The sequence below is a fragment of the Zingiber officinale genome, chromosome 4B, assembly GCF_018446385.1.
Source record: "Zingiber officinale cultivar Zhangliang chromosome 4B, Zo_v1.1, whole genome shotgun sequence".
NCBI classification, from domain to species: Eukaryota; Viridiplantae; Streptophyta; class Magnoliopsida; order Zingiberales; family Zingiberaceae; genus Zingiber; species Zingiber officinale.
The window spans coordinates 132269925-132284169 of record NC_055993.1 but is presented as its reverse complement, the minus strand read 5'-3'; the positions used below and the strand labels follow the sequence as shown (position 1 = coordinate 132284169).

Below are 14245 nucleotides of genomic sequence, written 5' to 3'. Positions count from 1 at the left end.
GTCCTAGCTGAAGGTTAAACAAGGGAAAGACTTAACTTGAGGGTTAGGCAATGGTAAAGTCCTAACTGGAGGTTAGACAAGGCAAAGACCTAACTGTGGTTAGATAAGGGAAAGTTCAAGTGGCTTAAGGAGGATTGTATGATAGCAAAGGGAAGTCCTAATTGTAGTTAGGTAAAAGAAAGTTCAAGTGGGTTAAGGAGGACCACACGTTGACAAAGGAAAGTCCAAGTGAGTCTGGGAGAACAACATATTGGCAAAAGGAGAGTCCTAACTACAGTTAGGCAAGAGGAAAATCCAAATGGATCAAGGAGGACCGTACTTGGTGATCGAAAGTTCAACGGAAAATTGGCATGTGATGACAATTCTAAGTGGGTCAAAGGTTGACCGAACACTTGGTGAAGAAGTTTCAACAGGTCATAGTTGATCAGATGTTGGGTAAATGGAACCCTACACTTGGATTAAAAGAGTTAGAGTTGGACAATCGATTGGGTAATCGATTAGCCCTACCCTAATCGATTAGGATAATTGATTAAACAGACTCTAACCGATTGGTCCAATTGATTAGGGAGGTTTTTATCGTGAGAACAAAAGGTGGCAAAATCGATTCCGACCATGCTAATCGATTAAGAGTTGTGTTTGTCGTAAGAGAGGGAATCGATTGAGGCTTCTTACACTACAAGAAAACAGGGCTTCAAAAATGGATTTTTAAAACAGAATTAAAATCTGTTTTAAATTTTAGTAAATTAAAAACGAATTTAATACGGAATTACTAATCTATTATATTTAAATAAAATATAATATATAAAAAAATATTTGAGACAGAATTTAAAACAAACCCAAAACAAATTTATAAAATAAATATTTATAAACAAAAATAAATACAGATTTGAAATAAAATTTAATACAAAATTTTATTTGTCAACAAATCCGTTTATATATTTTTAAACAAAAATAAATTCTGTTTTTAATTTATATAAATTGTAAAGAAATGTATTAAATTATTATTATTTTATTTTATTTTATTTTTACAAAACCCTATACTAAATCCCTCGCCGACTTACATATTCTCCATGTCTTTCCGACTTGCTTTCTTCTTCTCCTCTTATCTCGCCGACTCCTCTGCATACTTATTCTCGTTCGCGAACGCTTTTTCGCTGACTTTCTGCTATTATCTCGCCGATTGTATCTCACCGGCTTGGTCAATCTCGCCGACTTCGTCTGTTGCTCTCTCTCAAAAGGTAATCCCTAATTTCTTCTTCTTCCTCTTGTTGTGTGAGACTGCCACGCCGCACATCCTTGCTTTTGTCGGCGGCCACTGCCACAGACGCGTGTGCCACCAGATAATTACTAGAGACAGCAACAATGTTAGACGCTCAGCGACCAAATTTGCAAAAATTTGTGAGATTACTGTTGTTTAGGGAAAAACCGAGCATGAGGCAGAGAGGCATGCGGATTGCTATCCTACATTGTTCCTCACAAATTTGTGAGATTGCCTCACAAATTAATTTCTAATTTGTGAGATTGCTAATTGATAGGATAGTTTCTTTGCTTGAAAGGTTTACACTTCAGATTTGAATTACTGCACTTCTCTTATGAAGTTTTTTTGCACTGCTTCCTCTTATGAAGTCTTTTTGCAATGCTTCCTCATAGTAATCAAAAACCTTTCAAGTTTTCACCACATGTATGAACTCGACCATGTTAAAAGAATACTAGAAACCTTTCAATATATACTGGAGCATGTAGATTATAATATTGCTTATACCATGTGGATTGATCTTTGTTTCAATTTTATTGTGTTGATTTTGATCTTTGTTTCGAACAAAGTGTAATAAGATGACTTGGTTTGTAGTGTACTATTGTTTTTGTCAATTTTTTGCAAAGAGTTAAACTTGATTCTGTGTTTGATCTTAGAGATAAATTGATTCAATTTTTGGCTTACTACCTTTTACTGTTGTTTACTGCTGTTAGTAGTAAATATAAATTTTTTCTATTATGAGTTTTTGCTGTACTGTTGTTCACAAATGCTGTTAGTAGTGAATAAGATTACTGTTGTCAGTTTTTGTAATATGTATTGCTATTTACTGCCATTATAGTAAGCAGCAGTAGATTTGTTACTGCTATTGTCTTTGCTGAATTCTAGAGAAATTGTGTTTACTGCAGAAATTGTGTTACTGCTATTGCCTTTGCTGAATTCTGCTATTGTTACTGCAGAAATTGTGTTTACACTCTGTTACTGCTATTGCTACTGCTGTTTGTATTATTGCTAGTGTTTACAGCATAATGTTTACTGCTAGTGTTTACAGCATAATGTTTACTGCTAGAGTTTACTACTAGTATTTTGCATATTGTAATATGTACTGCTGTTAGTAGTGAATATAGATTTTTTCTATCGTGAGTTTTTGGTGTACTGTTGTTCACAAATGCTGTTATCAGTGAATAAGATTACTGCTAGTGAGTTTTTTTTTATCGTGAGTTTCTACAGAAATTGTGTTTGCTGCAGAAATTGTGTTTACTGCAGTTGTGTTTACTGCATAAATTGTATTATTTCTATCGTGAGTTTCTGCAGAAAACGTGTTTAATGCAGATATTGTGTTACTGCTATCATAGTGCACTACAAGGTTTGATTTGAAAGGAGTATAGCAGAATATACACCTGGAAGTTAGTTAGGTATAGATAAATACAATAGTATGCACCAGGAAGTCAGTTAGGTATAGAAATAGTTATAACCTTGAGTAAGAATTGATTTAAGGTAAAGCCTAGGATAACTATAATATAGAGAAAGAATAGACTTAGAGAAAGAAAAGGAATTTGTCACGTTTGATTTAAGGTAAAGCCACAGGATAACTATAACTAACTTCCAGGTGTGTTACTGTATTGTTTACTAAATTTTATTTTATTTACATAAATTTATCATGTTTGCTGTTTTCTATAAAAAAAAATTATTTACATAGTGTAATCTGTACTGCATAGTATTTATTGTCGTTCACTTAAGAAATTTGTTGTTCACTTCAGAAATTTTATATACTGATTTTTATTTGTTCTTTACTATAATTATGTTTTGTTGAACTTTTTCTTGTATTCTCTTTTGTTGAATTTTTTATTTATGTGATGCAGGATGTCAAATAGAGGGACAAAAGATATTAGTTCTAGTAAAGGAAGATCAAGGGGGAGAGGTCGAAGTAGATGGCAATCTCTTAGAATACAAGATGAGTATGTAATGTATATATTTTTTTATTAATGGTATACAAATTTGAATAAAACATTGAGTTACATAATATTTACTTTAATGATGATATATGTAGGCAACATGATACAATGCCTGAACTTTACAACATACCAAATGAAGTATAGGTAAGAAAAGAGAAAATAAACTCATCGAGGAAAGTAGACAAAGGGAAGAAAAACTTATGGAGGAAGGTAGACAAAGAGAAGAAAATCTTAAGGAGATGGTTCGTAAGATGATTCAAGAGGCGGGATATACAAATCATTTGTATCAACGAGGATCTGGTCCTCGTGAGCGTCGTGATAAACGAAATAAAAATTAGATTTATTTAGATACTATGAATATTTAGATGATGTGATATTTTTGAATTAAACATTAATTATTTCAAATATTTTTATTTATTTGAAATGTGTGATTGTTTCTGTTAAAATAATAGGTAGATGAGAAAAAAATAATATAATAAAAAATTATTGATAAATTTAAATATGAATTTTGTAAATAGATTTATAAACAAATTAAAATATTTTTGATATGTTATTTGAGACAGATTAATAACAAATTTAAAATAAAATTAGAGATGAAATTTATATACGAATTTATAAATATGATTGTAAACGGATTTATAAACAAATTAAAATTATATTTAATATATAATTTATGACAGACTAATGACAGATTTAAAACAAAATTAGAGACAAAATTTGTTTTCAAAAATAATTTCATTTGGTTAAATTAAAAACAGATATATAAACGATTTTTCAATCCGTTTATGAAATTAGAGACAGAATAGTTCCGTCTCAAAATTAGCTACGGAGCTTTTAATAACGGAATGTTGAGACGAAATATTCTGTTTCAAATATTGTTTAGAGACAGAAAAAAGGCTTTCAGAAACAGAATTTTTCGTCTCTAAAGTCCTGTTTTCTTGTAGTGTTAATTGATTGAGCTAATCGATTAAGACATTTCATGATAAAATAGGGAGGTTGGGAATAAATTAAAGCCTTCTAAATCGATTGGGATGTCTCATTAATCGATTAGGGTTCGAAAAAAGAGTTATTCTGTAGGTGTTCGAACTGTCGGATGACGTGACAATCGATTAAAAAAAAGTTGAATCGATGGGGAGGCGTCGAGTGAACCCTAGAAAAGGGTTTTCACAAAGATTTGAAGGCAACACTTACACATATCTTAGTCGTCGGTTTTTTAGAGTTTGGGAGAACAAGTACTACTGTATTTTCCACCACCAAGACTATTCCAAGCTAGAAGAAAACAAGCTAAGCAAAGGCTCATGTTGTAAAATAGTTTTCGATTTCTTTATAACCAAGTTTGCATTTCTTGTATTTGAGTGCGTACAAAATTTCTCCACCTCCGGATTATTTATAAGAATAAGTGTTTTATATAGTGAAGGACTGAAGTCTGTACACTGTGTAGATTTTTAGATTACTTACCTCAAGGAGGTGAATACCAAATAATTCCGAGTGTTTGTGATTACTTCGAGTTTTCGTTGTAACAAATCATCGACGAAACAACTGGAGCTAATTACTTCCCTCTAACTTCTAAAGTGTCCTAACACCCTCTATGAAGCCAACCTTCATCACCCTACTCATTTGTACTCCAACTGAAAGTCAAATTATAGTAATGGACCAAATGCTGAATCAGAGAGAAGAACGACTTGGTTGTTTAAAGCTCAAGAATGTGGCCCGTTTATAAAGTTTGATAGATTTCTATATCTAAAAAAAAACTAAAAATAAAAAAACATTCAAGATTGATAGATCTATAATAAATTAAAGACTTAATTTTTATTATTTAATAATTAATATTTTTTATTTTGATAATAAATAGAGAATAATTATAATCCTATTAAGATTAGTTTTTTTATTTTAAATATTTATCATTAAGTCAAGTTAATAAAAAAAATCTTTAAGTATTGTATTTTACTTGCCTTTCAATTTATAATTTTATTACTTGCCTTTCAATTTGTAATTTTATTTTTTTTATGAGAGTTTTTCTTTGAATAAAGTAATTTTCTTCTTCACTTTATTAATTTTATTTTAAATTTTTAAAATGATTTAATGTACATAAATTTAATATATATTAACCATTGCACACATGTATTGTGTGTAATATAATATATAAATACATATAAATTATATAAAATGAATATATACTGTCAAGTAATTAAATAACATTATTCAATGTAATATGCTTTATTCTATAAAAATCTTTATTCAAAAATAAAGTAGATATTAAGTTATTAATCATACCTCAAATTATGTACTTAGAATGTCTTATATCGCTCAAAGAACTGATGAGATAGCTGGTAAGATATAGAGATGGATAAATGTGGTTATGATTTTTCTCGAAGAATCGATGAGATACATATGTATTGATGTGGCTGTATCGATATATGGATGAGTCAAAACAGATAAATTGATGTGTTTTGATATCAAAAGGATAAAAGTAGAAAACTATAGTAAAAATTAGAGATGGAGAGGGGAAGAGAGAACGATGAAGAATTAATGAGAATTGTAAAGGTGAGAAGAATCGATAGAAATTAGATTACGCATTTGTGATTTGAGTATTAGATTATATATATTTATTTGTTTATAGTTTTTAGGGCAATTTGGTCTTTTTTCCTTTTATATTTAGAGTTTAGGGTTTTTTAACTAAACTATATAAATACCTTATACTCTGTATTTCTGATTATCAATTTTGGATTCAATAATATAGCTAGTTTTTTTTTTCTTAATTTCTACATGGTTTCAGAGCGAGGCTCGTTTTCTTTGACCTAATTTTTTCTATCGCCCCCTGTTATTGCTTCCTGTTGTCGCTGCTGTCTCCTATTGCTGCTACCAATTTCGACGTTGATGTCCTGTCCTACCAATTTCGATACCGACGACTTATCCTGCCAATTTCGACACCGATGCTCTTTTCTGTCGATTTCGGTGCCGACGACCTATGTTACCGATTTTGGCATTGACATTCTTTTCTATTGATTTCAACACCGACGCCCTATGCTGCCGATTTCTACGTTTGACATCATTTTCTGCCTCGAATTCTCTGTAACCGTAGGTCATCCTGACACCAATTTTTACGGATCGTACAGATGTGTATCCTTATAGTTTGATTATTTTGAGCATTATTCGTTCTGTCATCATGCCTGGTCGTGCATATGCTTAATGGAAATCTGATCCGTATATGTTGGAGTAGTTGCAATAGTTCCTTGCTTCACAGCCCTTTGCCATGTCAGTTTCCTCTCATATAGGTTTGTCATCGTCTGATATTTCAGGTATATCTTCATTCTTATGGATTTTAGACTCTGATGTCTCCCATTATATGTCATCTAATTTATCATTTTTTGTTTCTTTTTTCTCCCCATTCATCTATATCTATTGTGACAATTGATGGTACTCATATGTCATTAGTAGGTGTCGGTTCAATTGTTATATCTTGTTTATCTTTTACTGATATTTATTATATTCCAAATCTTACTTTAAATCTTGTTTCTGTTAGTCAATTATGTAAGTCTGGATACCTAATCTCTTTTTCTTCATCTAATTGTTATGTTCAGGACTCACAATCTCAGAGGTTGATTGAGACAGGTCGTAGGAAAGGAGGACTCTATGTTTTAGATCAACTCAAAGTACCAGAAGTTGTAGCTTCGAATGTAGATTTATCATCTTTTTATCTGAATCATTCATTTTCTGATTTTTATTTGTGGCACTCTCGTTTAAGTCATGTTTCAGCTTCTCGTTTGCAGTTTTTAGCTTCTACAAGAGTATTAGGAACTTTAAAATTTTTTAATATTTCTGATTGTAGTGGTTGTAAACTGACTAAATTTCTACCTTACCATTTTCTAAAAGTCTTTCTTTTTCTTTTGCTCTATTTGATCTTATTCATTTTAATGGGTGGGGACTCTCTCCTATTCCTACAAAAGGGGGGGGGGGGTCAAGATATTATGTTTTATTTATTAATGATTGAGCACGTTATATTTAGGTCCATCTTATGAAACACAGGTCTGATTATCTTGCCATTTTCAATAACTTCAGAGCTCTTGTGAAACTCAACATTCTAGTATCATAAAGTGTTTTTAGTTGTGATTTGGGAGCGAATATACTTTGAATCATTTTTCACAATTACTTGCTTCTGATGGTACTATTCATCAAACCTCTTGTACATATACTTATGAACAAATGGTGTGGCTAAACGAAAACATAGGCATATTGTTGAAACAGGCTGTTCATTTTTATTGTCTGCATGTATTCCTAGTACCTTTTGGGGGGAAAGCAATCCTTACCACTTCTCACGTGATTAATAGAATTCCAACCTCACACAATTTAGGCTTATCACCTTTTGAAAAATTATATGGGTATGCTCCTCTCTATTCCTCTTTGCGTGTTTTTGGTTGAACTTGCTTTGTCTTTCGTCCACATGTCGAGCATAATAAATTAGTCTCTCGGTCTGCTCTTTGTGTCTTTTTGGGTTATAGTGTTACTCAAAAAGGATATCATTACTTTGATCCCGTTAGTAAAAAATTGTATGCTTCTTGTCATGTTGTGTTTTTTGAGCATATTTTATTCTTTTCTATTCCATCTAGTTTGCATAATATGACAAAGTCAAATCTACTTTATATTGTTCCTTTCAATACCAACACTGAGGAAATTTCACCCACAGCTCCTACTAGTAGATCAACTGAATCTGGTACTTTGGTTCCTGAGATATCCGCTCTACATGCTTTTCCTTTTGCCACACCCAATCATCTCCTGAGGTTGCGGATGATCCTTCTCTCGACCATTGTCAATCCACTCATGTTTGTAAGTGTACTAAACTGTCAGATTTTACTTACTCTTGTTATTCTCTTTCTTTTGCTTTATTTGTTGCATCTAGTCATTGTCTTTCTGAGCCCGTGTCCTATAGAGAAGTTATTTGTAACCCACTTTGGCAGAGTGCTATGGCTGAGGAACTAACTACTTTGCATCAGACTCATACATGGGATTTGGTTCCGTTGCCACTAGGAAAACACACTATTCGTTCTCATTGTGTATATAAGATCAAAACTAAATCTGATGGATTTATTGAGCGATACAAAGCTCGTCTTGTTGCTAAAGGTTATTCTCAGGAGTATGGTATGTGATGCGGATATATGGAGAGGGGCCCAAAGGGAATTAAGAAAAAGAGGAGAGGCCATTTTGATCTTTTGGGGCCTGAGTAGGGTTTGGTGATCAAAAGGGCACTGTTCATCATCCAACAGAGAGGGGGCGAGCTCGTGTTGTGGTTTCCGCCGCCAAGAAGAGGAGGGTCTTCTTCCTCCTCAGAGTGCTCGCCGACGACGAGGCTGGTCGCTCATGGCTCCGATCCCCTCCTTTTCTTCTTCCGGTCACCGTCTCTCCTCTCCTCCTCTCCTAGACAGTGTTCGTCGAAGCATCCGGCGGCTACCATCGTAGGCGACCATCGGGACATGTCTTACCGTCGCCTCCCACCTCCAACAACCAGCCGTTGTACCTCCTCTTCTCCTCTTTCTTGTCTCCTCCCCTTCCCTCCGGTGCTGACGTCGCCGAGGAGCGTGGTCGCATCCAGCAGTTATTGCTGCTGCCTCCGGCGACCACCATCGCAGCCGCCTCCGGCAACCACCGCCACCGTCACCTCTCGCAGCTACTACAGTCGCCTCCGGTGGTCACCACCTCGCCGCCTTTGGCAGCCATCTCTGCCTTCATCACTAGGAACAACCACAGCCACCTCTAGCAGTCGTCCTCACCGTCTCCAACGGCCTTCACTGCCGACGCCGCCTCCAACATCCACCAGCGCTTCACGCCGCTGCCACCTCCATCACTGGTCGACCTACGACTTCCATGATTTGTATTATGTTTTGTGTGTTGTGTTCCGGTCATCGACCTGCTGAGTTATTGGTATTATCCAGCCTGCATACCGCATACCGGCCTGCGAGCCGTTGTGGTATTCCAGTCTAGGTGTCGTTACCATGTCTCGGCCTATGGGCCGCCTTCTGGATCCATGTTGCACCGGATTCCATGTCGTCTCTCTCAGATCCGGCTCCTCAGCTGGCTCATGCCCATCTACCCATCAGGGTCGCGATGACTCAATCCGCACCATGATCAGCTCACCGACCCATCCGAGGGCGCCCCCTGGGGCCAGGGTACGTCGTCGTACTCATTTTGTACTTATTTTATTGTCTTGTTACTAGTCAGCTGCTTATGTATTCGTGGGACTCGCCTCGAGCGTCGGGGTACCAAAGACCGAGGCAACCCGGTTGATGGCTGCAGGTAGCGTTGACCGGAGGACTTCTGATGACTTGGTCAACACAGAGGACAACTCACCATCCGGGTCTTGGAGATGTGGTCAACATTCCAGACACGTCACACCGGCAGATTCGTCTTCTCAACTTCCCGACAAGAACATAATTGGCGCCGTCTGTGGGAACACACCTGATATGGAATGTGAAGATGGACGATGCCAGAAAATTCTGCCATACTCATGACCTTGATGGATTTCGACGATTATATCATATTCTCCTCACTCCACGGGTATTCGGGAGTCGAGGAATTGAGTCAGATCCTCTGTTGGACGGCAGGTCAGTTTTTCCGTTGTATTTTCTCTTTCAATCATAGGATCTGCCATAGTTCTCCGGTCGAATACTCCCGTGTCGATCGGTCGGGCTTGTCCTACATTAGAACCATCGGCTCGATCTTGAAAACTCCCACACCGATTGGTCGGGATTATATTTGCGAAGACTCCCGAGCCGATCAGTCGGGATTATAATTGCGAAGACTCCCGCGCCGATCGGCCGGGATTATATTTGCGAAGACTCCTAAGCCGATCGGCTGGGATTATATTATATCAGAGCCACAGGCTCACTGTCGAAGACCCCGTGCCAATCGGACGGGATTATATTATATCAGAGTCACAGACTCACTATCGATGACCTCGTGCCGATCGGCCGGATTTATATTATATCAGAGCCACAGGCTCACTGTCGAAGACCCCGTGTTGATCGACCGGGTTTATATTGTTAGGATGTATACTAAAAGTCTAACTTTTGGTTTAAACATTTATCTAGAAATAAGAATCACATTGGTCAAATGTCTACATTTATGATAAATGTAGTTGTTCAATTAATTTATATTGTAGATAATATGGTGTGTGGTGTCACACACAGAGGATTATGTTATCAGTACCTTATAAATTATAAACAGTAGCTCACGACCAAGATGGAAAGGAACAAACCATTGGAAGGTCATAGTGTAATTAGGTATTAGTTTATCTTAACTATATAATTACACTAGTACACTTAGAGTGTATTGAGTAGGACCATTAGAGGTCGTTTCTTTTATACTGACTTTATAAAGGAACAAAGACATCAGTTATTATGGAAGTGTGTGCTCTTAATCCTAATATAATAACAAGCACATATATTTGATATTTATTTCTTTAATTTATCAATGGGTGAGATTTAGTTCGATAAATCAATAAACCCGATAAGTTGGGAAATGATATCACTCATAGTGTGTGTTGTTGATTATAGAAGGAAACTGTGTCCTAGTGATCTAGGTTGAGAATGTCCCCAAGAGGAGCTCATAAGGATTGTCATGTTAAACCCTGCAGGTGGACTTAGTCCGACATGATAATAAGGTTGAGTGGTACTACTCTTGGACTAAGATATTAATTAAGTGAGTTGTCAGTAATTCATTTAATTAGTGGACATTCATTATCTTAAACACAGGGAGACTAATACACTCATAATAAGAAGGAGCCCAAAAATGTAATTTGGGATTGGTGCGGTAGTTCAATAATAGTTCTCTAGTGGAATGAATTATTATTGATAAAATTAAGTTGTATGTTCGGGGCGAACACGGGATGCTTAATTTTATCGGGAGACCAAAACCAATTCTTCCTCTCGGTCCCTATCGTAGCCTCTTAATTATAGAGTACTATACCCACTTATACCCACCTTCTTACCAATCCTATAGGGGCCGGCCAAGCTAGCTTGGATACCAAGCTAGGGTCGCCCATGACTTGGTTCATGGGTGAATTCATGTGGCCGACCCTAGCTTGAACTCAAGCTTAGGTGGCCGGCCCTATTAAAATAAAAAAGAATTTTAATTTTAAAAATTCTTCTTATGTGGATAACATGATTTAAAAGAGAGTTTAAAAATTTTAATCTTTCCTTTTATAAGATTCTACAAAAGATTAAGAGAAGAGCTAAATCTCTTTCCTTATTTGTAGATTAAAAAGTTGATTTTAATTTTGGTAAAAACTTTCCTTTTAATCATGTTCATGAATTAAAAGAAAGTTTAAAAATTAAAAATTCTCTTTTATTAGTTTCTACAAAAGATTAAGAAAGGATTTAATATCTTTCCTTATTTGTAAATTGAAAGGAGATTTTAATTTTTAGAGATAACTTTCATTTTTTGAAATTATCCACATGTTTAAAAGAAAGATTTTAATTTATAATTTTTTTTTTATTAACCAATCATGAAGGGATAAAAATTATTGGAGAAATTTTTTATAAGTTTCTGGAAACAAATTAAGAAGTTTTAATTTTTGTTTTAATTAAAACTTTCCTTGTTTTGGGGAAAGAGGTGGCCGGCCATTGTAATTGAAAAAAGAAAATTATTTTAATTAAAATAATTTTTCTTTTTCATGGCAAAGGAATTAAGGAAATTTTTATTTAAATTTCTTTATTTGCCAAGACCAAGGATTATAAAAGAGGGGGTAGAGGTGTCTTCATGGTGAACGACTCTATTCTTTTTCTTCCTCTCTTTTCTTCCTAGGTGTGGCCGGCCCCTAGAGTTTCCCCTTCTCTCTTCTCCTTCTTGTGGCCGAGACTTCATCACCTCTTGGAGACATAGAAGTGGCCGGATCTAGCTTGGAGAAAAGGAGAGAAAGGAGGCTTGTTTCTTGCATCCCTTGGAGCTTGGTTAGTGGAAAAAGTTCTTCATCCTTTGGAAGTTTTTGCTTGGCCGAAACTTGAAGGAAGGAAGAAGAAGGTGCCTTGGTGGTTCTCATCTCGGAAGATCATTGCTCACACAATGTCCGAGGTTATAAGAGGAATACGGTATAAGATCAAGAGGTCATTGCAAGTTCACAAAGAAAGGTATAACTAGTAATTATTTTCCGCATCATACTAGTTTTATTTCTTTGTAAAAATACCAAATACAAGAGGCATGTGATTCTAGATTTCGAATTAGTTTTCGATGTTGTGTTCTTTTGTTTTCTTTTCGAACTTGTGCTTCGATTATTCTTTTTGGTTAACCTAGAGTCATTTAAGGAAATTAAATATTAACTTTCCTTAAAAGGCTTTGTCTAGGCGGTGGTGGTTGTTCCCATATCCAAGAAGGTCATGTGTCTCGCCATGCAGTCCTGGAAGCCAAATTTAAAAATTAATATTTAATCAACTTTGTGACCTAGGTGATTTGGATTGAACGTGTTAAGTTCCGCAGGAGATCCAAATCTAAACCTAAAAGAATATATAAATTAAACTTGGGATCAAACGTGTTAAGTTCCGCAGACGATCCAAGTTTAATTTAAAAGAACGCATGGTAGCTAGGAAAGGTTCAGATCTTGTACAAAATTTTTGTACAGAGGAACCATTAGGTTTTCCGAGTAGCAACCAACATATATCATATTAGAGCCACAGGCTCAATGTCGAAGACCCCGTGCCGATCGATCGGGTTTGAGTTATATTTTATTAAAGCCACGAGCTCGTTGTCAAAGACTCCCGTGCCGATCGGCCGGATTTGAGTTATATTGGAAGACCGTCGAGCGGCGACATCAAACGCCAAAGTCGAAGCGGCGACTATAAAAACCCCACCTTGAAGACCGTCGAGCGGTGACATTAAACCCCAGAGTCGAAGCGGCGACTATAAAAACCCGCCTTGAATACCATCGAGCGGCGACGTTAAACTCAAGAGTCGAAGTGACGACTATAAAAATCCCGCCTTAAAGACCGTCGAGCGGCGACACCAGATCTCCACCGGTGGTCGAGCGTCGGCCTTAAACTCGTGTCTCCACTGTCCAGCTTATCAGAGCACTTATCTCCCCCATTCGGGGTCGAGTGATTATCACTAGTCTCGGACCAGCTTATCAGCGCATCGTACTTCTTATCTCCCCCATTCGGGGTCGAGTGATTATCACTAGTCTCAGACCAGTTTATCAGTGTATCGTACTTCTTATCTCCCCCGTTCGGAGGCGAGTAATTATCACTGGTCTCGGACCAGCTTATCAGTGCATCGTACTTCTTATCTCCCCCGTTCGGATTCGAGTGATTATCACTGATCTCGGACCAGCTTATCAGCGCATCGTACTTCTTATCTCCCCCGTTCAGGGTCGAGTGATTATCACTAGTCTCGAACTAGCATATTAGCGCATCGTATTTCTCATCTCCCCCGTTAGGGGTCGAGTGATCTTCACTGGTCTCGAACCAGCTTATTCTATCTCCCCTGTTCAGGGTCGAGAGAGCGTCACTGGTCTCGGACCAGCTTCAGATATTTTATCTCCCCCGTTCGGGGTCGAATGGTCTTCCCTGGTCTTGGACTAGCTTCAGATATTTCATCTCCCTCGTTCGGAGTCAAACAGTCTTCACAAGCATATATCTCCCCCGTTCGGGGTCGAGCAGTCTTCAGGCTCACGACTTTCGTCTCCGTGCGCATTCGATTTCACAAGCTATGCTCCCGCTCAGTTGTCGGGCTCCACTCCTGCCCAGCGCTGCTTCGCTTCTTGCTCGGTAGTTGTCCAGGTGCCCATTCGGTGTTCGCCCGATAGCTTGCCTAGTAGCCGCTCGACCCTATTTTCTGTCGCTCGATCGACACTTTGGTCGCTCGGTCGCATTTTTACGGTAATTTGATCGGCATTTTATGATCGCTTTGTCGGCATTCTCCGAGCAACTCATTTAGCACTCTCGTAGTCGTCCGACCGGTATCGCTCAGTCGTCCGTTCAGCCATACACTTAGACTATTCGGTCGAACGCTCGACATTCTCTCGAGGGTCTGGTCAACATCTTATGGTCGACTGACC

At 37.0% G+C, this 14245-nt stretch overlaps 1 long non-coding RNA gene across 1 annotated transcript; it reads left to right on the top strand.

The window, feature by feature from the left end:
* Positions 1-1062: 1062 nt before the first annotated feature.
* Positions 1063-3355, top strand: LOC121977982. Its single transcript, XR_006111098.1, has 3 exons — positions 1063-1238; positions 3115-3210; positions 3303-3355. It is a non-coding gene; the product is annotated as an uncharacterized LOC121977982 (long non-coding RNA).
* The last annotated feature ends 10890 nt before the right edge of the window (positions 3356-14245 follow it).